Here is a 24,663-nt window from a genome sequence, read left to right on the forward strand (position 1 = left end):
AAAGAGAAAGGAAGGCAAAGACAGAGAGACAGGGAGAGAAAGAAACATAGATGTGAGATAGAAACATTGGTCGTTTGCCTCCCATATTCACTGCAACTGGAGATGGAACCTGGGTATGTGCCCTGACCAGGAAGCAAGTCCACAATCTTTTAGTGTACAGAACGACTCTCCAACCAACTGAGCCACCTAGCCAGGGCCATAGTAAAAACATTTTTAGAATCACCTGTTATCATCATTTCCTAAATGAAAGACTCTTAGCACCAAGAATTAGGATGAACATAACCTTAGAAAGAACAAGAGAATGATTCTACACCCTTACCCGGTTATAGGGTACACACACTATGACACCATCCTTCCTCTACTATAGGATACACACACCATAACACCATCCTTCTTCTGTCATAGGGCAAACATGCTATGGCATCACCCTTACTCTGTACTAGGGTACACACACTATGACATCACCCTTACTCTGTACTAGGGTACACCACTATGACATCACCCTTACTCTGTACTAGGGTACACACAGTATGATACCACCTTTACTCTGTCATAGGGTATATACACGCTGACAGTGTAAGGATGGTGAATCTCTTCTTCATAAACATCAGTCCTTGTTCCCCAGGGAATTGCTGATGGAGAGCAAATCCATGTACACTAATAAAAGACAAACATTCAAATTGACCATACCTTCATTATGCCTTAAGCCACACCCACCAGCCAATCAGAGCGACTATATGCAAATTAACCCAACCAAGATGGCGGCCCACAGCCATGGAGCTGGAGCAAGCAGGAGGCTTGGTTGCTGCAATGATGGAGGAAGCCAAGCTTCCCGCCTGCCGCGGCCCCAGTTCTGAACTCCACTCAAAGCAACAAAGTTTCAATTATAGAAGGTAAATAAACCCCAGATACCTGCTTTCAGCCTGCTGTGGCCACGGAACTGGAGCGAGCAGGAGGCTTTCCCTCCCGCCCGCCCTGGCTGGCTCTGAGCTCTTCTCAAGGCTACAAAGTTTCAATTATAGAAGGTAAATAAATCCCAGAATAAAAAAGAAAAAAAAAAGAAAAAAGGGGGTGTGACCAACCTGCAAACAGCCATCAGCCCCTCACCCAGGCTGGCCAGGCACCCCAGTGGGGACCACCACCCTGATCTGAGACACCATTCAGGGCAAACCAGCTGGCTCCCACCCATGCACCAGGCCTCTATCCTATATAATAAAAGGGTAATATGCAAACTGACCCTAACAGCAGAACGACTGGGAATAACTGGTCACTATGACACACACTGACCACCAGGGGGCAGACACTCAATACAGGAGCTGCCCCCTGGTGGTCAGTGCGCTCCCACAGGGGGAGGTCTGCTCAGCCACAAGCCAGGTTGATGGCTGCCAGCACAGCGGTGGTGGTGGGAGCCTCTCCCACCTCCTCAGCAGCGCTAAGGATGTCCGACTGCAGCTTAGGTCTGCTCCCTGCTGGCAAGTGGACATCCCCCGAGGGCTCCCAGGCTGCCAGAGGGATGTCTGATTGCCAGCTTAGGCCCAATATCCCAGGGAGCCGGCCTTAGCCAGCAACTGGTCATCCACTGAGGGGTCCCAGACTGTGAGAGGGCACAGGTTGGGCTGAGGGGACCCCACTCCAGTGCACAAATTTTCGTGCACCAGGCCTCTAGTTGTATGATAAGTGAAAAAAAGGAGGCTTAGAAATCCATTTAACACCTATTCGTGAAATTCCAACTATGTACAAGGTTCCTTTCTGATTAGTGCAAGAACTTTAGAAACTTGTGAGAGAGAGGTCCCTATCACCCTAGAGCTTACAATGACCTTGGAGAAATGATATATGCAAAAATAATGTCAAAACCAATCATCCCACTTATTTGAAACTCAGTCCTCTAGTAGTCTCAGCTATCTGGAACACAGTGAGAAAATAGTCTGTAAGGGGGGGAAATCCTCATGAGCTTAAACTCTTATGAAGGCCTAACGCTTATGAATATTATCTACACACAAAGAAGCCCTCATTGCAGAGAGAAATCTAAAAGGCCTGGTGGCCTAGAGTAGATGAAAATAATAATAAGTCAGAAGAGATATTTGGGACTGCTAGGAAGACCTGTGGAGACATACAACTAACTGTGATGAAATGTTGACAATGGTGATAGTTGTCAAAAAAGGGGGGATATTAAAACTACTGAAATTGACAAGGCATTGGATGAAAAGGCAGAGTTTGGGGCCACTTAGCACAAAGGTAAATAATTCTGCACACATAAACAGACCCTGGAGGCACAACTATGTGAAAACACAAGATAACAACTGATTATAATTGATAAAGAGTCTCATGAGGTGGTCTTCCCTACATAATGACCAAAGGATCAATGTATTATTTGGGCACCATAAAAATGCCCATTTCCTAAAATATTTACTCCTGTGGAATAGTTCCTTTCACAGCTATGCCTGATTACAGAGTTGGCCCGGGTTGATAAGTATTTCTGTTTTGAGTACACTAAGTATTCAAAGAGACTATAAGATTTGCCTTTCTACATTATTCAATATTCTTCTCATGCAAGTATGGAGAATCATTGTCCTTGTTCAGTGTGGCAGGGTTATGTGTGTGTATGTGTGTGTTTGTGCCTTTTATTTATTTTTCTGTTGTTTTCCCCCTCCTAAAAAGTAATCCATACTGGTATTTTCCTTTTTTGGTCCTTTGGGAATAAAGGATCTGTTTTCCTTCTTAGGTGAAAATGTATGTCCTTATTTTCATTTCTGCTTTATTTTCATTAATCATATAAGCAACAAAATAATGCTAATCTGACTGCTCTTTTGTTTTTGTTTTTAGTTGCAAATGTGTCCACACTTGTCTCCCATCTCTGCATCGTGGACAATAAACCTGCATTAATTGTTGCACACTGACAACCTCATTACCTTTTGTTCATTTTAGTGCTTGAGGTTGATGCGGTGGCTTTTGATTCCTAAGGGCTGGGGGAAGTGGCTAGGTATAGGTAGCCTCCTAGATCCATGGTCGGCAAACCGTGGCTCGTGAGCCACATGTGGCTCTTTGGCCCCTTCAGTGTCCAGTGTCACCACGAAGTTTCAATCGCACTGTACGTGCGCGCCCGCACATGGTATTTTGTGGAAGAGCCACACTCAAGGGGCCGCAGTTTGCCGACCACTGTCCTAGAATCAGTGGTCGGCAAACTCATTAGTCAACAGTCAAATATCAACAGTACAATGATTGAAATTTCTTTTGAGAGCCAAATTTTTTAAACTTAAACTATATAGGTAGGTACATTGTTATTAACTTAATTAGGATACTCCTAAGGCTTAGGAAGAGCCACACTCAAGGGACCAAAGAGCCGCATGTGGCTCGTGAGCCACAGTTTGCCAACCACGGTCCTAGATGAAAGCCCTTCAAGACAAAGAATGCTGACTGGTGAGGAAGAAATCAAGCAGCTAGGTTGAGATATTTTAAAAACGTATTTGCTGAGGAGCCCATGTAATGCAAATGGCATACCAGGGCAGAAATGTGTACACTTTTTTCAGAGTTTACTTCCAATACTCGCCACAGATGTTCTCTAATAGAGAACAGTCGGCCAGTCCCTGATGGTGAATACACTACTTCCTTTAGGAGCAGAAGGGCTCTTTGTAAGGCAGCCCCAAATCATAAACATCTGCAAGAACCTGCATCCAGCAGAGCTGCTGCCACCACCTTAGTGATGACCCTCCAAGTCCCCCCAAATCCCTGGCTCTATAAATGCTGTCTTTTCAGCCCAGCCACAGTTCATGTTTCCGAAAGACTCAGCCACACCCCTCCGCCATGATCTCTTTCACCAGTACTAACGGTCACTAGGACCATGAACACAGGCCTGCCTGGGCTGGGTGAGCTGTGCTTATAGGAAAGCACTAAGTTAGGACAGACAACACATTTTCCTAGGAGATCCAGGTGCTGGAGAATTACCCACTTATGACTCAGAAATAAGATGGATTCTTATATGTATTATAAAAAGTACAGGCAGAAAGAAAAATACTCCAAGAAGGTAACAAGTTAGATAATAAATGAAAATCAAAACGAATGAGGCAGGTTTGCTGAACCCTGAAAAAACAGAGTTAATTAGTTGACTTTCTATACCAGTTCACTTAGGAAGTTGATTTTTCTCCTTCTTCCCAGGAAAAGAACTTGTGTGCAAGACAGGATCATGGTGAGAGGAATGAGTGAGGTGGTATGGTGCAGGCACGGGATTGAATCCTGTCTCATTAAATACTTTTTTTAGAGAAGTTTAAGGTTTACAACAAAATTGAGAGGGAGGTACAGAGATTTTCCATATGACCCTCCCTTTCCACATGCAACATGCATAACCTCCCCCATTATCACCATCACTCACCCATGGTACTTCTTTTTTTTTTTTTAATATATTTTATTGATTTTTTACAGAGAGGAAGGGAGAGAGATAGAGAGTTAGAAATATCGATGAGAGAGAAACATCGATCAGCTGCCTCCTGCACATCTCCTACTAGGGATGTGCCCACAACCCAGGTACGTGCCCTTGACCGGAATCGAACCTGGGACCTTTCAGCCCGTAGGCCGACGCTCTATCCACCGAGCCAAACCGGTTTTGGCGGTACTTCTTTTTTAAACCAACGATGAACCTACATTGACACATCATCATCACCAAAGTCCATAGTTTACCTTAGGGTTCAATCTTGGTGTGGTACATTCGATGGGTTTGGACAAATGTATACTGTCTTATCCTAATAATCATAATATCATAGAGTATTTTTACTGCCCTAAAAATAATCTGTGCTCTGTTTATCTCTCCCCAAACCCCACACCAAACAAACAATGACCTTTTTTATTGTTTTGCCTTTTTCAGAATATCCTACAGTTGGAATCATACAGTCTGTAGCCTTTTCATATTGGCTTCTTTTATTAGTAATATACATTTAAGTTTCCTTCCTGTCTTTTCATGGCTTGATAGCTCACTTCTTTTAGGCCCTGGATAAAATTCCATTGCCAGGATGTACCACAGTTTACGATCCATTCACTTACTAAGGACATCTTAGTTGCTTCTAAGTTTCAACAATGAAAAATAAAGCTGCTATAGGCATCAATGTGAAAGTTTTGTGTGGGCATCAGTGCTCAAATTCTCTGCATACATGCCAAAAAATAGGATTTCCGCCCTGCAAGAAATTGCCAAACTGTCTTCCAGCATGGCTATACTGCATTGCATTCCTACCAGCAATGCATGAGAGTTACTGTTGCTCCACATCTTCAAGAGCACTTGGCGCTGTTAGAGTTATGAATTTCAACCATTCTAATAGGTGTGTAGTGAATTGTTCTTTTAATCTGAATTTCTCTGATGACATATAATGTGAAGCATCACTTCATATGCTTATTTGCCATCTGTATATCTTCTTTGGTTAAGTATCTGTTAAGGTTTTTGGTTCATTTTATAATTGGGTTGCTTGTTTTACTTATTGTGGAGTTTTAAGAGTTCTTTGTAGATAGTCCTTTATCAGATATGTCTTCTGCAAATATTTCCTCCCAGTCTGTGGCTTATCTTCTAATTCTCTTGATAGTGTCTTTTGCGGTTTTTTTATTTTTTGAAGTCCAACTTATCAATTATTTCTTTCATGGATTATGTCTTTGGCACTGTATCTAAAAAGGCATCACCATATCCAAGATCATCTAGGTTTTCTGCTGTGCTATTCTAGGAGTTTTCTAGTTTTGTCTTTTACATTTAGGTCTGTGATCCATTTTGAGTTAATTTCTGGAAAGAATGTAATATCTGAGTCTAGATTCATTTATTTTTCATAAGGAAATTCAATCCTGTCTTTAAAAAAATGTTAATACTTTGTACATCATGTTTTTACATACATGCTGATTTATTCAAACATTATACTATACTATAATTTATCTTGAGTTTTTGGTAACTACCTAAATTTTGCACAAGGTAAGTGCTTTCCTCTTCTCCTGTCTTTGCTTGAGTGAACAGAATCATCCATTGTTATAAAATTCTACCACGTACCAATACAGGGCAGCAAAAATAATATTAGGCTTTGAGTAAGAGGCTGAGGTTTATCACTTTAAGCATGTCATAATCATCTGAGCCCCAATTTCTTACCTGCAAAATGGAGACACAACATTGCAAAGACTGCACAAAGCCAGATGAGACAATGGGTGTGAAAGCGTTTTAACAATGTAAAGCAGTACACATTAAAACATCACCATGGTGCTATACCTTCTATAGTGTCTTGTTTGTGTGTCAACAAAACACAAGAACACTTGATAAAAGCAATGACAAAATCAGCCAATTCCATTTTTTCAAGGTAATAAAAAGATGTGCATGCGATTAGTCTCTATAGAGCTTTTCTCACTTACAGTGTGTGCAAAGGCATTAACGTTGCCTGTGCCCTTCGAGCCCAGGAAGTTTTACCAAGCAGTTAGATGTCAGGGAGCAAGGCAAGTCTTCTTGTCCACTGCTGAGTACAATTACATAAAAAAGTGGAACGATCAATTTCTGAGGGTCCTTGAAAGGTCTCTGGTGACACAGGCCTGTCAGTGCTAAAATTGGGAAAGACCCAAACAAATTAGGAGACAAGTGAGTCACTCGGGGAAGCATGATGCAGTCACTGGAAAGAGCCTGGGCTGAGAACTGGGTGCCATGCATTTTTCTCTTAGCTGCAGGACCTGCTGACATAGTGACTTCGGGCAAATCACTTACTCTCTGAAGGGTGATTCCTCTGTGTGCAAAATTGGAAAGAGTTGGACCTAATATCTACCTAAAAAACACATATATTAAGCATGTACCATATTTAGGATCTGTGAGAAATGCTCCCTGGGTCTTACTTCATTGAATTCTCCCAACAGCTCTACGATATAAGTACTATTACTATTCCCCAGTGACAGATGAGGACACAGAGGATTAAGAGAGGCCCAGATTCAAGAACACCAGGTGAGGCAGCAGATCACAGCCATAGTGAGCATGGCCTCTAGAGCCAGAGCTCAATTCCCAGTGCCACTGCATGCTGGATGTGTTACCATAGGCAAGTTCCCTAATCTCTGTGCCTTGGTAATATGAGGGCTTCTTAGAAGGCCATTGAGAGTGCTTCAAATAATGCCTGGCACAAGTTAAAGGCTCTTCAAGTGTTTGTTAAACAAATAAAAAGAGGCACCCATGCTCTTAAACACTCACAGACTGCTGCCCATCTCAACGATCTCTTCCAGGTCTTACTAGACCATGATTTTATGAATGGCCATGCCCCCTTATTTGACACTCTCTGCACACATGGTGGGGAAAGGACTGCTAAATGCAATGCATGTATGTGATAATGAAGGGCTAATAGACAGCCCTCATTCCCCAACAAGAGTCTCAAGAAAACACGTAATTCTCATGGAGTTCTGTGTGATTGAGAATCCAAGAATTTGCTCCTGGGCATCTTTAAAAAGAAAAGAAATCAGCACAACATTTGTGTTGTGCCTTGACATTAAATTTGCAGGCCTTTGCCAGTTTGCAAGTCATTTGGAACCTTTAACATCACTTAGGCTTCGTGTTTGTTGTAATTATCTGGGGAGAACAGAGAAGTTTTTAGTCTTTCAACTATCATGAAATTGTTATCATGTTTCATCTTTTGATGAATCATTCAGAGGCATTGTTTCCATTATTTTCTGACTATTGCTTAAATGTAATGTCCAGAATGAAAGGATTTGATTTTAATTTCTAATATTCTGGCATAAATTACCAGATATCTCGTAAAACTGGCTGTTGTATTTTATAGTTTCTGTGATTATATACCAATATGTCCCCATTTAATACATTTTTAGTGAGTATGTGCTATGTGCTAGGCACCTGTATTTAATAACTTTCTTTTGAACAGTTTAAGCAGTTTCCAAGATACACATACTAAGCCTCCTAATTTGTCATTCAGAGGAAAAGAAGAAAGTCACAGAAACTCAATTTTACATGGAGCAATTTACAAAGAGATCCAGGAAGTTGACCCTGTGACTTATACAAGAACATCAAATTGACTGTCCTCTAGCAGGGCCTCCTCACATGGCCTCTTGCCAGCTACAATCAGACATGGATGGGCACAACGCTGACTTCCTCCTTCTGCTTAAAGCAGTGGTTCTCAACCTTCTGGCCCTTTAAATACAGTTCCTCATGTTGTGATCCAACCATAAAATTATTTTCGTTGCTACTTCATAACTGTAATGTTGCTACTGTTATGAATCGTAATGTAAATATCTGATATGCAGGATGGTCTTAGGCGACCCCTGTGAAAGGGTCGTTCGACCGCCAAAGGGGTCGCAACCCACAGGTTGAGAACCGCTGGCTTAAAGGTTTCCTCTTCAGTCTTTAATTGGCAAACACACCTGAATTGTTGTGGTGTCCCAGGTGCTATGTGTATATTAAAGACTGCTGATAGTAGAGATTTTCTTCCTATGGGTGGCTGGGGCATACCTTTCTGCTGCTGGTAGGAGGAAGAGTGGAGACCCGTAATTACTCCAGCTCCTTGGCCCAGCCTAGTTTCAGCGATAGTAGCTGACAATGTAATACTCATTCAGCAGCTGATTATAATTAAAAATATCAGAATAATTAAAGTCCTCAGCTTGACAAGCAGAGCCATAACTTTGCCTTCAGACATTCCTCTCTAATTAGTTAATTAATCCTAATGCAAATTATAAGCAATAATTAGTCAGCCAAGCTTGACATAAAACTCTGCTGACTTACAGCTAAAAGGCTTTCTGGTTGCTGGTTTGTAGTTTCTAAAGGTGTCTTTTGTCCACTCATGGTTTCTTTATCCATCCTACTTCGAACTTTCTGCCGACACATAGACACTCAAAGCAATTTGAGCTGGAGGAAACCACAGCTATAAAAACCTGTATTACCACAGGCATTTTTCAGTTTGACATAATAAATTGCATGCTCAGTATCTGTATTGAATATCAATTCAGGGTATATCCTTGTCAGGGGAAAAAAATGAGTGAGAAGATAGAGGAGGCGGGATATTTTGACCCAAAGCATGGTCTGTGATATACTCTGTATTCATTTGCACTAGATTACTGTGGTGCTTTTTAGCATGTGCCAAGAAATTGAGTCATAATGAAGCATATCCGGAATTTGATATCCCTGTCATAGAAAAGCTAATATTTGATCCAGATTTTCAGTGAATTTAAACAGATCCGGAATTTGTTAAGTGAGATAATTTGAATTATCTTCTGATAAATCTAAACCTGGTATTGACTATCTCTGCTGCTAATGAGCAAAATTCCCTCCTCCTAAAGCTGAGAGAGATACAAAAGCATGATCTTACAGAACACTGGGTCGGTAGCTTCTGGGCACCTCAGACAAATAAATATTCTGCCACCCATCCACTAGTCACTCCAAATCTTTACTGTCCAGTGGCCTGAAGAGTCTGCACCAGAGTATGGACTAGCAGTGGTTCCAACCATCTGGCCCTTTAAATACAGTTCCTCAACATTGTGACCCAACCATAAAATTATTTTCGTTGCTACTTCATAACTGTAATGTTGCTACTGTTATGAATCGTAATGTAAATATCTGATATGCAGGATGGTCTTAGGTGAGCCCTGTGAAAGGGTCATTCGACCGCCAAAGGGGTCGCGACCCACAGGTTGAGAACCGCTGGACTAGAGGGTAGTTCCTGTAAACATGATGTTATAGTAACAGCAAAGCTAGAGCTAAATCAGCATGTATCTCTCAAATGATATCTTTGGCAATAACTTCATGACTTGGAAAGAATATTTTAGTATATTAATTGCAAAAATGGCCTAGATTATTCCTTTCCCTGTACCCATGCCTCTTGCAATTTGATTTTGTAGCTCTTTCCATTATAAGGTTGAATTTATTTCTTCACTGCTTGAATTTGAGCTTGTCTTATGAGTTGATTTGTCCAAAAGTATAAGGTGGAAGTGACGGGGTACCAATGATAAGCCCAGGCCTCAAGACATGTTGCAAAGCTCTGCTTGCTTTCTTGAAACCTTGCCTCTACCATGAGATGAGCTGAGGTAGCCTGCTGGTGGGTAAAAGAGAAAATGGGGTGTAAACAAAGCATCTCTCCTGAGCCCTCTTAGATGAGCTGACTTAATAGCTGATGGCAAACAAATGAGAAAGCCTAGCAAAAATCAACCAAGCCAACCAAGACTAGCAGAACCACCCAACTGCCCTATAAACTCTTGAGCTAAATACATTATTTTTGATGTAAGCCACTAAGTTTTGGGATGTGCTGTTACACAGCAATAGCTAACTGACACAAATATAAATAGAACAGCTTAGTCCAGTGACTCCTACTCTAATGAAACAAAAGAAGGAGCCCTCACCTTACCATATGTATAAAAGCTCCAGATATTCCTTTATGTGTTTATAAATATTTAGATCTTACTTACTGGGGGAAGAAGAGGGAAATAATACAGACTATTTCCATCTTTTTCTTATTTGAACATTCTCTTCTATAACTTCCCTAGCTTCTTTGTCTCCACCTAAAAAAATTACTCAAGGCTCTCTCAGCTTAAATATAACATTCCCATTAATAATATCCAATGCAGCCTACCTCACCATTTCCAACTACAACCACAACTTTCTCTTTTCTATAAGCAATAAACATTTAAATGATGAGTCCATATCCATTCTTCTACTCCTTCAACTTCCTTTTACCTTCCAATCTACTATAATCTGGCTTGTATCTCTACCACTGTACTGAAGCTGCTTTCAATAGTGTTATAAATGACTTCTGAATTTTCAAATCCAATGATAATTCTCCCATTCCATCCTTTTCTTAATGTAAACTTTTACTGAAGTGTCTATCTATCTATCTATCTATCTATCTATCTATCTATCAATCTATAACATAATATAATCCAGACTAATCTTCCAAACTCAAAATGCTTAAATTAATCACATATAAGAAATCCTTATTTTCATGTAAAGTAACATATTCACAGATTCCAGGGATTAGGACATAGACACAATTGGGGAGCCATTATTCTATCTAACATGCCATGTAACCTTTACCCAAACAGAATCTTAAAAGTTCTCTCACGTCCCCTTTCAGCCATATCTACTACCCACTATGGGTAACCACCATCCTAATTTCTAGTAACATAGATAGGATTTGCCTATTTAAATTTTTATATAAATAGAATAATGCAGAATGTAATTTTTGTGCTAGTGGTGTTTATTTATAACCAGAGGCCTGTGCACAAAATTTGTGCACAGGTCAGGGGTGTCCCTCATCCCAGCCTGCACCCTCTAGCACCCCGGGACCTTGGAGGATGTCCGCCTGCCAGCTTAGGCCCAATCCAGCAGTCAGACATCCCTCTTGCAGTCCAGGGCTCTTGCAGTCCAGGACCCCTCGCTCCTTACCACCCACCTGCAGTGAGCCCAGCTTCTGGCTGAGCGGCACTCCCCCTGGAGGAGCATACTGACCACTGGGGACAGCTCCTGCATTGAGTGTCTGCCCCTTGGTGGTCAGTGCGTATCATAGTGACCGGTCATTCCACCTGTTGTTCTGCAGTTTGGTCGACTTGCATATTAGGCTTTTATTATATAGGATGTTTACTTTTATTATAGTATGGCATTATAATATATGAATATACCATACTTTATTTAACCATTCTACTACTGCTAAGCATTTGAGTCATTTCTAGTTATTGGCTATTACAAATAATGTTGGTATTAACATCCAAATATGTTTGTTGGATGACATACAAACTCATTTCTTTTTTATGTTTTAGTACATGCAGTTTTCAAAATTCTAGCTGGTCCCTAACCTTTCTAACACTTAGTATTGCTTCATTGCCCCACCGTTTTGATAATTTTGTAGTATTTGACACCTTAGACTTATGGAAAACTGCTCCTCCCTTGGCTTCTAAAATATCACTCTCTCAAAAGATTCTTCATACCTCTCTGATTATTGTTTCTCAGTTTGTATTTTAAGAGCCTCCTCTCTTATATATCACCACCTACATTTACTTGTCCCTTCCTTTCAGCAACTTCCCTTAAGTTATTTTTCAGTTTTATTGTAAAATTTCCATAATAGATTAATATAAGGCCCTTCATAATTTGATTCTAATATTGACCTAACCCATCTGGAGCAAAGAATGGCTGTCCATCAACACTCTCTTCCTGGTCTTTATCCTAGACATACACTAAAATATATTTATTACCAAGCCTCCTTGCAGCTAAATGAAGCATGTGACTGAGTTATAAGCAATAGAGTGAGGACAAAGATGATGTCTGACATTTTCAAGCTAAAATCCCCTTTGCAAATACCCCATGCCCCACCTTCAACTTTTTTTCTCCTCTTTGAAAATTGTAGACACCATATGTTGAAGATGGTGGTACCAAAGGATGAAATGAGACTGATTCAAAAGACTTGAGTCAGTGATTGGAGGAGAGCTACCTAATACACATTGGATGTGATATAAACTAGAAAGATGCTTTTATAGTGTTAAGACACTGGGATTTGAGGATTTTCTGTTATAGTAATTAACCTACTAGGACAAATATAGAAGTTAGTAGCTTGAAGTTGTATGCAGCAAAAACAAACATCTCAAATATATAAATATATGGCAAAAACAACAAATATAGCAGACTTTTCATCTATATTATGCAGTGGTAAACTATTTGGTAAAACTGTTACCCAAAGTATGTTAGAAGGAGACCATGTGTCTACTGAACTGGCAATTCAATGGGAGGTGGTTTAAAAGAAATGGTGATAATGTGTGTTGGCAGTTTGGCAAGGCATTTCAATAAAGTGATGAGCACATGAGAAATTTGGCTCATTGATAAGAAGCAATGAAACAAAAAGAACAAAATTAAAGATTTTAAAGCTATAGAAAAACTAACATTTTAAACCCCCAAGAAGTAGAAAAGTAAGACTGATAATGTTGTTGACAATGACCCCTTAATATTCAACCTTGGGCAAAGAGTTGGCCTTCTCAATAAAGCCATAACTTCACGGTAACAAATATTAAAGTGGGAGAAAAGAGATGCATAGGACTAAAGAAGCAAATAAGTACATTTGGGGATAATATCCAGAAAAGAAATTTGTGTATGATTTCTGACACATGGAACTCATTGGAAACAAATAGATCAGAAATGTATTAAGTTATTAAGGAATTGCATTGTAAAAAAAAATCATTGACCTAGATTTTAAAAGTATCTCACAAATCAAGAATTAAAATGACTCTTTTGGACCCCCACCATTTCAAGAACTGGAACTTGTCTTTAAAATGTGCAAACCCCAAGGAGGGAAGACTCCACACCACCCACCTACTTCAGATGGGCACATGGAAGGTAATAAACAAGGCAAAACTTCCCCAGAGGACAGAACAATCTGAGAGAGAAAAATGAAAAGAAGTTCCTCCCAGAGACCTCATCAAATGACTTCTCCTCCTATCGGAGGAAGAAACTTCCAGGATTCCCAGGGTGGTTACACACCAATGACTGTTCTATTACCCTTTTGTGAATGGCAGTTTGTAGCCCTTACAATGATGCACCTCCTGGATCCCATGACAAGACTAGAAGATTTAATTCCCCAGCTGCTGGGAGAATTGAAAACAAACCTCAGACAGCACTTTTTTTTTCCTGAAAATATATTTTTATTGACTTCAGAGCGGAAAGGAGAGGGAGAGATGGGAAGGAATCATTGACTGGCTGCCTCCTACACACCTGATTGGGGATCAAGCCTGCAACCCGGGCATACACCCTGACTGGGAATCAAACCGTGACCTCCTGGTTCATAGGTTAGCACTCAATCGCGGAGCCACACAGGCCGGCAAACCTCAGATAGCACTTTTTAATAATTGTCTCGCCTAAAGAAAACTGCCTCATACGTTATACAAGGTCATGCCCCTTTCCAGGGGTATTCAAATCAAATAAAGGTCCTGCTCCCTCGCCCAACCTTGGGGCAATTCTGAAGGGCATCCCAGCTTCATCCTGGGATTGTCTGAGGATGGGTTTGTGACTGCTTTCTTCCCTTCCCTTCCCTTCCACAGGTGGGGCTCTCAAGAGCACTCCCTGGCAAACCTCCTATATGGTCTTAGGAGTCTGTTCCCTGGAAGGCCAGCCTGTGACAGGCATTATATTCTAGCAAACCTGCCCTATTCTCCATTCATTTTAAGTGAAGATAGGGTGTGGACAATTGGCCTTTAATGTTCTTATATCACCATATCATGACTGGATGCCTGGAGGTCCTGGACACGAAGATAGATTCAATGGCAGACGGAACTTTGGGTTGGAGGAAGCAAATGGATGCCTGATGACCAGAAGGGCTGGTAGAGAATGCCAATATTTATCCATATCTATGCTTCCAGTGAGAGGTTAGTAAGGATCCCAAACAAATTCCACCAATTCCAAATCCTTGTGGGAGGTGGCTTTGATGTTATGGCAATATTTACTTTAAAAATTAACTTTTCTCTGTGGCACCATTGGTCACTGCTCCCTTCATGAATAAATAATTCACTTATATCAATAATTTAATTGTTGCATGTCTGTATGTCTTCATTTGCTGTTTGTTGCAAAGGCAAATGAAGGGGTGGTAATCCATTGGGGAAATGGTGATGGATGAGGAAAGGTAAGGCCAGGCTGTTTCATTTAAAAGAGTGCCCCTTACATCAATGTGCCTACAGAAAATGTGCCCTTACATCACTGTGGCTACAACAAAGCCCAGACATGGAGTGAGAGAAATCAGTCCATTAAAAATCTCCATCTTTAGGTCATATGACATTTCCACTACTACAAACTCACTGACTGGGAATCAGTTTGTAAAAAAAAAAAAAAAAAAATTAACCACCCCTTAAAAGGTTTCTGCTTCCCACTTTCCCTCCAGCATACATTTATTCTTATCATCCTCCTCATCCCGTAGTATTTATTAAATGGCCACATTTGCATGGCACCGTACCTGTGATATTCCATTTCTCTCCAAGGATGATTTCCTGGTTTAGAAGTTTTAATGACTGCTCCTTTGAAAATGTCTTAAGAGGGTTTTGACTGTAATTCCTTTTCTCCAAGCCCTTATTTAATAGGTACCAATGCCTATCTTTTGCCTGGGGTATTGGGCTAGGGAGCGGAAGATTCATTAACCATGGTGAGTTATGGATTTCAATGCCCTGGCTACTTCATTTCTCATATCCAAGTAGATCATTTCCTCCCTAGTCCTCCAAGGATGCATATATTGTAAGTAGCCTTAATCTGCTTCATTAGGACTTTTTTTAACTCTACAAAAATGATATCACCAATATTACCATATTATTTCTGGTGATGTGCATGGCAGTAAAATTATACATTCACACTAGCTGGCAGTAATAGTAGTGATTTAGCTGTGGTCATAAAAGTAGAAAAACCATATGATTTTAAAGCTTGGAGATATTGAAATTAATCTCATTTTCAGATATAGAAACCTAGATCCAAGGAGGTGAAGTACCTTTGCCTAAGGTTACATACACACTAGTGACTAATGCCTGAAAAGTGTCAAATCTTCAGTCCCAAGACTCATAACCTCATACACTTCCCCACTGCACTCTTTTGAGTATTAAAGCAGAGTGATACTGATGGCATAAAAGGCTCCAAGGTTTTTTGGAGACAGAAATAGATAGCAGTGCCACCCCTGGTTATTATATAGCCGACTACAAAAGAGAAAGTGTGGGGTTAACCTCCCCTGGATACATTGCATTGAACAATTCTCCCTTCTGCTCCACTTTTATGTTTCAATAAATAGTCTAACTAGGCCTTACGCCCTAGAATAGTAGCATAAGATTTCTCCCTATGAGACCAGCCATATCTTCTCTTGGGAGACAAGTGTCTCACCAGTCCCAATAAAGTTTCTAGCTTTCAGCACTAAGTAACGAATCCTAAGAAGCAAAGTTGTACCTGTATCTGAGAAAAAATGTTAACTACTTTAGTTCAGAGACTGACTTCTGATCAAGTCTGGCCATAATGAAAACTGTAAAATGGGTAAATTTCACTTTTTAGCTGTTCTCTGGAACACTGGGTCCCCATCGGGGTGATATTGGCCCTTCCCCAAGGGACATTTGGCTCTGACTGGAGACCCTTCCAACTGACAGGGAAGGGGTGTTATTGGCATCTAATAACAGCAGGCCAAGAATTCTGCTAAATATCCTACAGTGCACAGGACAGGCCTCACAGCAGAGTCAAATGTCAAGGTGCTAAGGGTGAAGAATTCTTTGAATCCCTAGCATTATGAAGCCACCAGCCTACTACTCTTTGGATATTTAGCTCTTGGTTACCATATGTTACATCTTCCTGCCTTGGCCAGTTTTCTCAGTGGATAGAGAAGCAGCTAAGGACTGAAGGGGCCCAGGTTCGATTCCGGTCAAGGAAGCTCGTTCACATACCTCGGTTTCAGGCTTGATCCCGGGTCCTGGTCGGAGCACATCCAATCGATGTGTCTCTTTCACATTGATAATTCTCTCTCTCTGTGTGTCCCCTCCTTTCCCTTCCACTCTCTCTAAAAACCAATGGGGAAATATCCTCAGGTGAGGATTAACAAAACAAAAAAGAAGATGAAGAAATTACATCTTCCTCTCTAGATCTCTGTCCTTTGCAGAGGACTTAGGAAGTTCACAGAGGGAAGACTACAATTCTGGACTAGTAGAAAGGTTTCCTGGCTTCATAAATTTCCAAGTATATGATAATCTACACAGTAGGGATAATAATTCATTCTCATTTCATTGGATTGGTATAAGGATAATAATTAAGATGGTGTCTGTTAAAATGCTGATGAACTCTAAAGTGCTGCATGAATGCATGGTATTGTCAGGGTGAGTGTTAACAGCAAAGGAATGTGTTTCCAATAGTGAAATTGCAGACACCATGGCAGCAGGTACTTCTGGTTCAGAAGCTCGTTCACCTGCTCTTTAATTCCACAACAGAGAGCAAACTCTTAACACCAGATCTGTCCTCATTGTGTTTAAATCTTCTGTTTTGGGTGAGCATGTGAGAGAAGTGCTCTCAGTGCCAATCACATGGAAGATGCTTAATAGACTATTGACACAAAAGTTACATAGTTCTGTACATATCTGCAAAGAGAAAGACTTTCCCACTTCTTCCCATTTATAGACTCCCATTTTATAAGCCTCTCTGTAGCTTTATCAAGCTTACTTTTCCTGTCATCGAAACAAAATTGATTAGTTAGCCCAATAGAGTTTATTTACTGAACTTAATTTGACTTTGCACTTATTATTTATACACCAGGTTACATTAGGGACTGAAGATGTAAATGACCACAGAGGTTAATATGTATTCCAGAGGCTAACATATATTCCAGTCCAGCCCTGTATCAGTCACTGTGGCAAGCACCCCATTACCTCACATTCCTAGAAGCATGTAAAGTAGGCATTTATCCCACTGGACAAACGAAGCAACTGAGATTCAGAGAGATGATGTGATTTACCTCGGGAACTCAGCTAAGAAGTATTAAGTACTAGAACTGAGATACACACTCATGTCCATCTGGTGGAAGATACCATGTTCTGTCTGACTGTCCCCTAAAGCCTCTCTAGTTCTGGGTGTGGGCTGGAAATACACATCAGAACACCTGCACTGGCTGTAGTTGACCTGAGAGATGCCACCATCACTGTTGGTGTTGGGTATCATGGCCATGATCAACTCATTCTGTAGCACAGATGCTTTCTGACTCCTATCAAGGTACCTGGGGATGCAGGGATCAAAATGTAGGAAAACTAATACAATCTACACAATAAATATATGTATTTGCTGATTCATCAATTTTTTTTTAATTCATGCTATTATCGATTTTGTCACAGTTACTTGAAAAACTACTAGATCAGCTCATATACTGGGTATCTGAAATAAGGTAGAGGTAATGAAGGAGAAGAAGTAGGGGGGAAATAAAAAATACATATATCCTTGTGTTGCAGACCTAACTTGGCTCACCTGTTACCTTTAATGAGAGGCTTGATAATTAGATTCTCTTGACTTCAGTCACCAGAAACAAGAGCAAAACTCCCCAGAGCAGATCTAAGGCTTTCACACTTGCTAATATTTCTGTCCCATGATATTAAAAACATTCATTTTAATATGTTTTTAAGTGTTTAATAAATGCTTGGGTATGTATCAGCAAATATAATACAAACTTCCTGATTTCCATTTTCATGGGCATTTCTCTATTATTTGCAAACAATTTATATCTGCAAGTTTTAACCATTTAACTTCCTGAGAAAGGAAATGGAAACAACAAAAGCAAATGTGTCCCCAACTCACGTATGGAAGTAGTTATTTCAGGTTAATTATTATCAAGAACTGTGCAAGACTTAAGAATGCGATTAAACATTAGCCTATGAGATGTTTAACAGTGGGGTTCTACAATAAAAAACAGAATATTGTTCTTTCCAGGATTTTTTTCTAAATGGTCCCAAACTACACATGCAAATAAAGCTAATGTCTAAATAATTAAATGACAATGTCATTATTATTCAATGTAGGAATACACTTGAGAATCAAATTGATTCTGTTTTTTTCCCCTTGTGGCACAATAACAATGCATGTTCAACTTTACTTAATATATTCCTTGGTTAACAGGAAAATCAGTCTGTGTACTCATTGGCTTCTAGAAAAGAGAACTAGGCCCAGGTAATGGGGGGGGGGGGACCAGAGCAGTGAAAAACAAACAAGAAACAACACAATAGCCCTGGGCTAAATGTGAATTAGGCTAAAAGGGTAACTCTGTACCTTGTTCCTAAACTCCTTTCTCATTCCCATCCCTTAGGCCAGGGGTCCTTAAACTTTTTAAACAGGGGGCCAGTTCACTGTCCCTCAGACCTTTGGGAGGGCCGGACTATAGTTAAAAAAAACAAAAAACTATGAACAAATTCCTATGCACACTGCACATATCTTATTTTGAAGTAAAAAAAACAAAACGGGAACAAATACAATATTTGTATTTGTATGTGGCCCGCGGGCCATAGTTTGAGGACCCCTGCCTTAGGCATTCAATGCCCTCCATCCTGTTGTACTTCACTCCCTAAAACTGGCCTTCTCATGAGAGCATAGTCAATGTGCTGCCTCTCCCAGGAATGTTTAAACTTTCACTTAGCTTCCCTTATGCACTCACAAGCTCCATTCCCCTTAAACGTTCACACCGCACCTACTAAGTGTCATGTTTAGTTCTAAGGACATTACTTATGTGAACCCACTTAAAATTCACAACTCTGAGAGAAGTACCCTTACTACTTACATTTTACAAATGAAGAAAATGAATCCCAGAGCTATTTGAGAGGATCCCCTCCCTCCGCCCCCATCATTTGCCACCAAATCCTTTCCATTATGACTTGGTTGTGCAATTACTAAATGTAATCTTGCAGCATTAAACTCACAGAAAGATATGATGGATTTTTAAAAACAGGATCCATGGACACTAACATAGAGAACATTGTCCTAATAAGAAGTAGGGAAATGTGTTTGAGATGTATGTGTTCCCACACTCTCTGTCCAAGGACTCCTGAGTCGCTCTAATATGTTACCCCATGGCTGGCACTAAAGAGATTGTTTAGCCAGGTTCTCTAATACTTGTCCATTAGTTTTGTTCATTTGCTTTGATAAAAAAGTTTCAACCAGGATTGTAATATAATGGCAAATCCTGAAAGGACACGTAACAACCCCCCTCTTTGATACTTTTCCTATATGCTGCTACCAAAATACTTATGGTAGAAAAATAACAGGAAAAAAACCTGCTACAAAGTGAATAATTTTTTTAAAAAAAAAAATCTGTTAAGCCTGCTAAGAAAATAAATTAGAAAAGATGCACATAAATATCTTCCTAAGTATTTTATTATTTTTCATGCTATTGTAAATGGTATTATTTTCTTAATTTATTTTTCTAATAGTTTGTTCTTAGTATACAGAAATGAAACTGATTTTTGTATATTGATTTTGTAGACTGGAACTTCACTGAACTCAGATATTAGTTCTAACAGTTTTTGTGGAGTCTTTAGAGTTTCCCTTATGTAAGATAATGTCACCTGAAATAGAGACAGTTTTACTTCTTCCTTTCCAATTTGGGTGCCTTTTATTTCTTTTTCTTGCCTAATTGCTCTGGCTGGAGCTTTCATTACTATGTTAAATAAAAGCAGCAAGACTGGGCATCCTTATCTTGATCTGTTCTTAGAGACAAAGCTTTCAGCTTTTCACCATTTAGCTAGTTGTGGTTTGTCATACATGACCTTTATAATGTTGAGGTGCATTCCCTCTGTACCTCATTTGTTAAGAGGATGTTAAATTTTGTCAAATGCTTTTTCTGCATTAAAAAAAAAAAACAGGTAGTTTTGCCCTAACCGGTTTGGCTCAGTGGATAGAGCGTTGGCCTGTGGACTGAAAGGTCCCAGGTTCGATTCCAGTCAAGGGCATGTATGTTGGTTGCGGGCACATCCCCAGTAGGAGGTGTGCAGGAGGCAGCTTATTGATGTTTCTAACTCTCTATCCCTCTCCCTTCCTCTCTGTAAAGAATCAATAAAAAATATTTAAAAAAATAGGTAGTTTTATTTTAAGATATTTTAGAATAAGACAATTATATATCAACTAAAGGCCTGATGCATGAAATTCGTGCAAGGGGCTCAGCCCTCGCAGTCTCAGTGGCTTGCCTCGCCCCTCGCAGCCCCGGCTTCATCTGGAAGGATGTCCGGAAGGATGTCTAGAAGGTCGTTCGTTCGTTCGGCTGTCCGGTCTAATTAGCATATTACACTTTTATTATTATAGATAAAATATGAATATAAAGTATTTAGTGAGAGACACCATTTCTAGAATTTGGTGAACAAAATTATTAAGACCATCCCTTGGCCCCATCCCCAAAGAAACTAAAAGTGATGGTAAAAAGAAAATAATATATTTTTAGTGATCTTAAAACATCAAAGAATGGGCAAGGTATAAAGAATTAGCAGGCCAAAATATAAGTAAAACCTCTAATGCAGAGAGTTAAATGAAGTCACTTTTGCCTTGAGGCATTTGCTGAATTTGGCAAATTCTGGCCTTTTAGTATTTATGGGTCCACAGGTGCTCAAAGCCAGGATCTGCCCAAAGTGGGAGTCATTGGGATTATCAGACAAGGATTATAAACAACTGTGTCTATTATGATTAAAGAAAGAAAAGAAGCTTAAAATATCTTCTGGGAACCAATAGCTACTTTAAAAAAAAAATAGAGCAGATGTGGAAAATAATGAAATCAAGAAATGAAAAATAAAATAACTAAAACTTAGAACACAAAAATGAGTTTAACCAGAGATTAGACATAACTGGAGAGCAAATTAGAGAATGGGCGATTAGATCAAAGGTACTTTTCCAGAAAGTAGAAGAGAGAAAATAAATTAAAACATTTAGAGACATGGAAAACATAGGTGATGTAAAGATCTAGCATGCATTTCATTGGCATCTCAGAAGGAGATGAGAGAAAACATGTGGCAGAGGCAGTAGCTGAAGAAACAAAGCCAAGGAATTTCCCAGGTGAAATGATACAGACTAATCCATAGATTTGGGAAGCACGGGTATCTGAAGCAGGATAAATAAAATAAATTCGCACCTAGACATATCACAAAACTGCAAAACACAAAAAAGTTAACGTGTAAGTATTAAAATCAATTGAAAGCCACACAAACAAAAAAAGAGTGCTTCAAACAGGGTGACAGACTAACAACTGCCTTTAAAATAACTGATGGTTACAGAGGTCAGTGGAACAACATTCTTAATGTGCTTAACAAAATAATTGACAACTCTGAGTCCTATGTATACCGAAAATATCTTTGAAGAATGAGAGAGACTTAAGGTATTTTAAAATACCTTTTCCCCAGTCCACCCCAAAAAAAGTGAGATAAAGTTTAGCAACCTACAGTAGAGAAAACTCTAAAGGACACACTTCTTGCAGAAGAAAAGTGCTTAGATATTTTTAAGGAAGGGATGTGATAATAAATAGCAAAGATAGAGGAATATGTGGGTGTAATTTACTATTAACACTTACTAAATAAAACAATAATGTCTTAGAGTTTTAAAATGCAAATGAAGTAAGATATAACAATAATAACCTAACTCAGGAGAGGCATAAATGAAGCTAAAAGTTCTAAGGACCTTGTATTGTCAGGATAGAAGGTGAAGGCAATGATTAACTTTTGACTTTGACAAGTTAAAAATGCATGTCGTAATTTCCAGGATAAGCACTGAAAGTATAACCTATAAACCAGTAGAAGGAAAAAAACGGAATTAACATTAAAGAAAGTAAGAAAGGAAAGAAAAATATAGAACAGATGGGAGACTGGGTGCAAAAGGTGAAGGGATTAAGAAGTACAAATTGGTAGTTAAAAAATAGTCATAAGATTGTAAAGTACAGCATAGGGAATATAGTCAATAATATGTTTTATAATAACTATGTATAGTGCCAGGTGGGCACTGGAAATAACAGGGTGATCAATTTGTAAAGTATATGATTGTCTAACCACTATGTTGTACACCTAAAACTAATACAAACTAATATTGAATGTAAACTGTAATTGAAACATATAAAAAGAAATAAGATGCAAGATAAGGTATTTAGGGGAGATGATGAATACCTGCATGATGCGTTTGAAGATCCCACAGTACACCCAAGTGATAACATCAACAAGCAGTTGACTATGTTGTTCTATAACTCAGAATAGATATCTGAGATAGAGATACAGAATTTCTTATCATTAGAAGGTAGGTAGTTGAGGTCCCTGCCTAGATGAGTTCACCTGAGGACAGAGTTCAATGTGGGAATAGACAGCTGAGACAAGAACCCACTCCATATTTAATATTTGAGTTGACTGCAAAGATTCCACGAATCAAAAGAAAGAATAACCATGTCATAAAAAAGACAAGCTATACCATTATACAGATATGCCCAGTGAAAAGAGGACTGAGCATTGTCCATAGGGAGGGGTGACTAAGTCATTAGCCTTCATGGAGTAGACAGATATAAGCCAGGTTGTCAGGGACCAAAGAGTCAGTAGGCAGTGACGAAGTGAAGACAAAGCTGGGGGAAAGCATCAATAAACCTGAAAGAAGAATAAGGTGACAGAACAACAGAGGAGGTACCAAACAAAGAGAAATCTGGTTATTTTTGAAAACTATTATTTTGTTTGTTTAAGGTAGAAGGTAAGGTAGAGCATGTTTATAAGATAAGAAGAATGAATCAGTGGAAATGACAATGTAAAAGTGCAGAAAAGGAAGAAATGAAGCAGGTAGAGAAGTCTAGAGGATCCAGAATAGAGGTGAGATGACTGTCTTTGAATGAAAGCATCGTCATGTCTTTTTCTAAAAAGAGAGGAAAGGGGGGGAAATCAATAGAACTTACGGAATTCTAATTTGATAACTTTTATTTTCTCTAAATTAAAGGTGAGGTCATCGTTGGAGAGGTGGTTCTATCCTAAGGAACATGATAAACACATGGAATAGCGATCACTAAGAATAGAAGACTTGGGATATAGGAAAGAATCATTGAGAAGAACAGAGGGCCTATTTGATTCTGGAAATATAAAATTGTAGCATTGAGTCACCAAACCCACAGTGATGGTTTTTTCCTCTGGGGAGGGTGTTCATTCTACAAACCAGGAGTCATGCAGGGCTGTAGATTCTTCTGGGAAGATGAGGAAAAAAGACAAAAGGGAAGAGAATTGATGGTACAGATCTCTTCCCAATCAATCCCTTAAAGTGACAAAAATCAAGAAAATCTGTAGGATTGCCTTACACTGTCATGTATTTGAAAGGAGTTCCCACTTCTCCCTACCTCCTTGATCATGAGCAACATTTCCCTTAAATGCATTTTAACGCAGTGTTAGAAGTTAAAAACTTAAAATTGAAATACCTAGTTGAGAAAACACATTATCTAAAGATTAATTATTAAAAGGATCACCAGGCACAGATCCTCTTCAGTGCTAGGGTCTCAGACTTCGGTGCCCCACAGATCATAAATTCAACTCCTACTATAACACTAAAATATTAAAAACATAATAAACATATATTAACCTTTGTCAGTATGAATTTCTTTATTTATAACATGGAGGTTAAAAAATGCACCTTATTCAGTTTACATAAATAATACAAGTAAGATAGATGATGAGGACAGATAGATTGATGGATGGATAGATGATAGAAAGATACTCAATTAAAAGTATCCATTAGATATTACTATCTCTTGTTTTGATGGAGAGAACTACTTAAAGAACAAAGAGACACCAAGAAAGGGGAATAATACAAGATGAAGATAGACTTCACTCAAGCCAAAATTTAGCCTTGGGCCAAACCTGTTTGCTGTCTGCTGTTGAAGATGAAAGAAAAATAGTCAATGTGATATTGATGTGTATTGCAACTGTGAACATGACAACCCAAAGGGTCATTTTTGCTGAGCCTTATGACACACATCAACACTGGTTCATGCATGTTTCTCATATTAGCACAGCCAATTTCACTAAAAAATCACTGACTGTATTTCCAAACTTTCTCTTTGTCCCGTGTCACCTTACTGTTGGACAATGCAGTTTACCTACTGCTGCTCTTGAGAAAGCAGGGGCGGCTCCCATATCCACAAAATGTTGTCTTTCCTACATGCCCTTGAAAAGCCCTGAAATCCACATCTCAACAAGAGCTTTCCATAGAGTGGAAGGATGCTAACTTTTTTT

Source organism: Myotis myotis, unplaced genomic scaffold, assembly GCF_014108235.1.
Source record: "Myotis myotis isolate mMyoMyo1 unplaced genomic scaffold, mMyoMyo1.p scaffold_m19_p_7, whole genome shotgun sequence".
NCBI lineage: Eukaryota > Metazoa > Chordata > Mammalia > Chiroptera > Vespertilionidae > Myotis > Myotis myotis.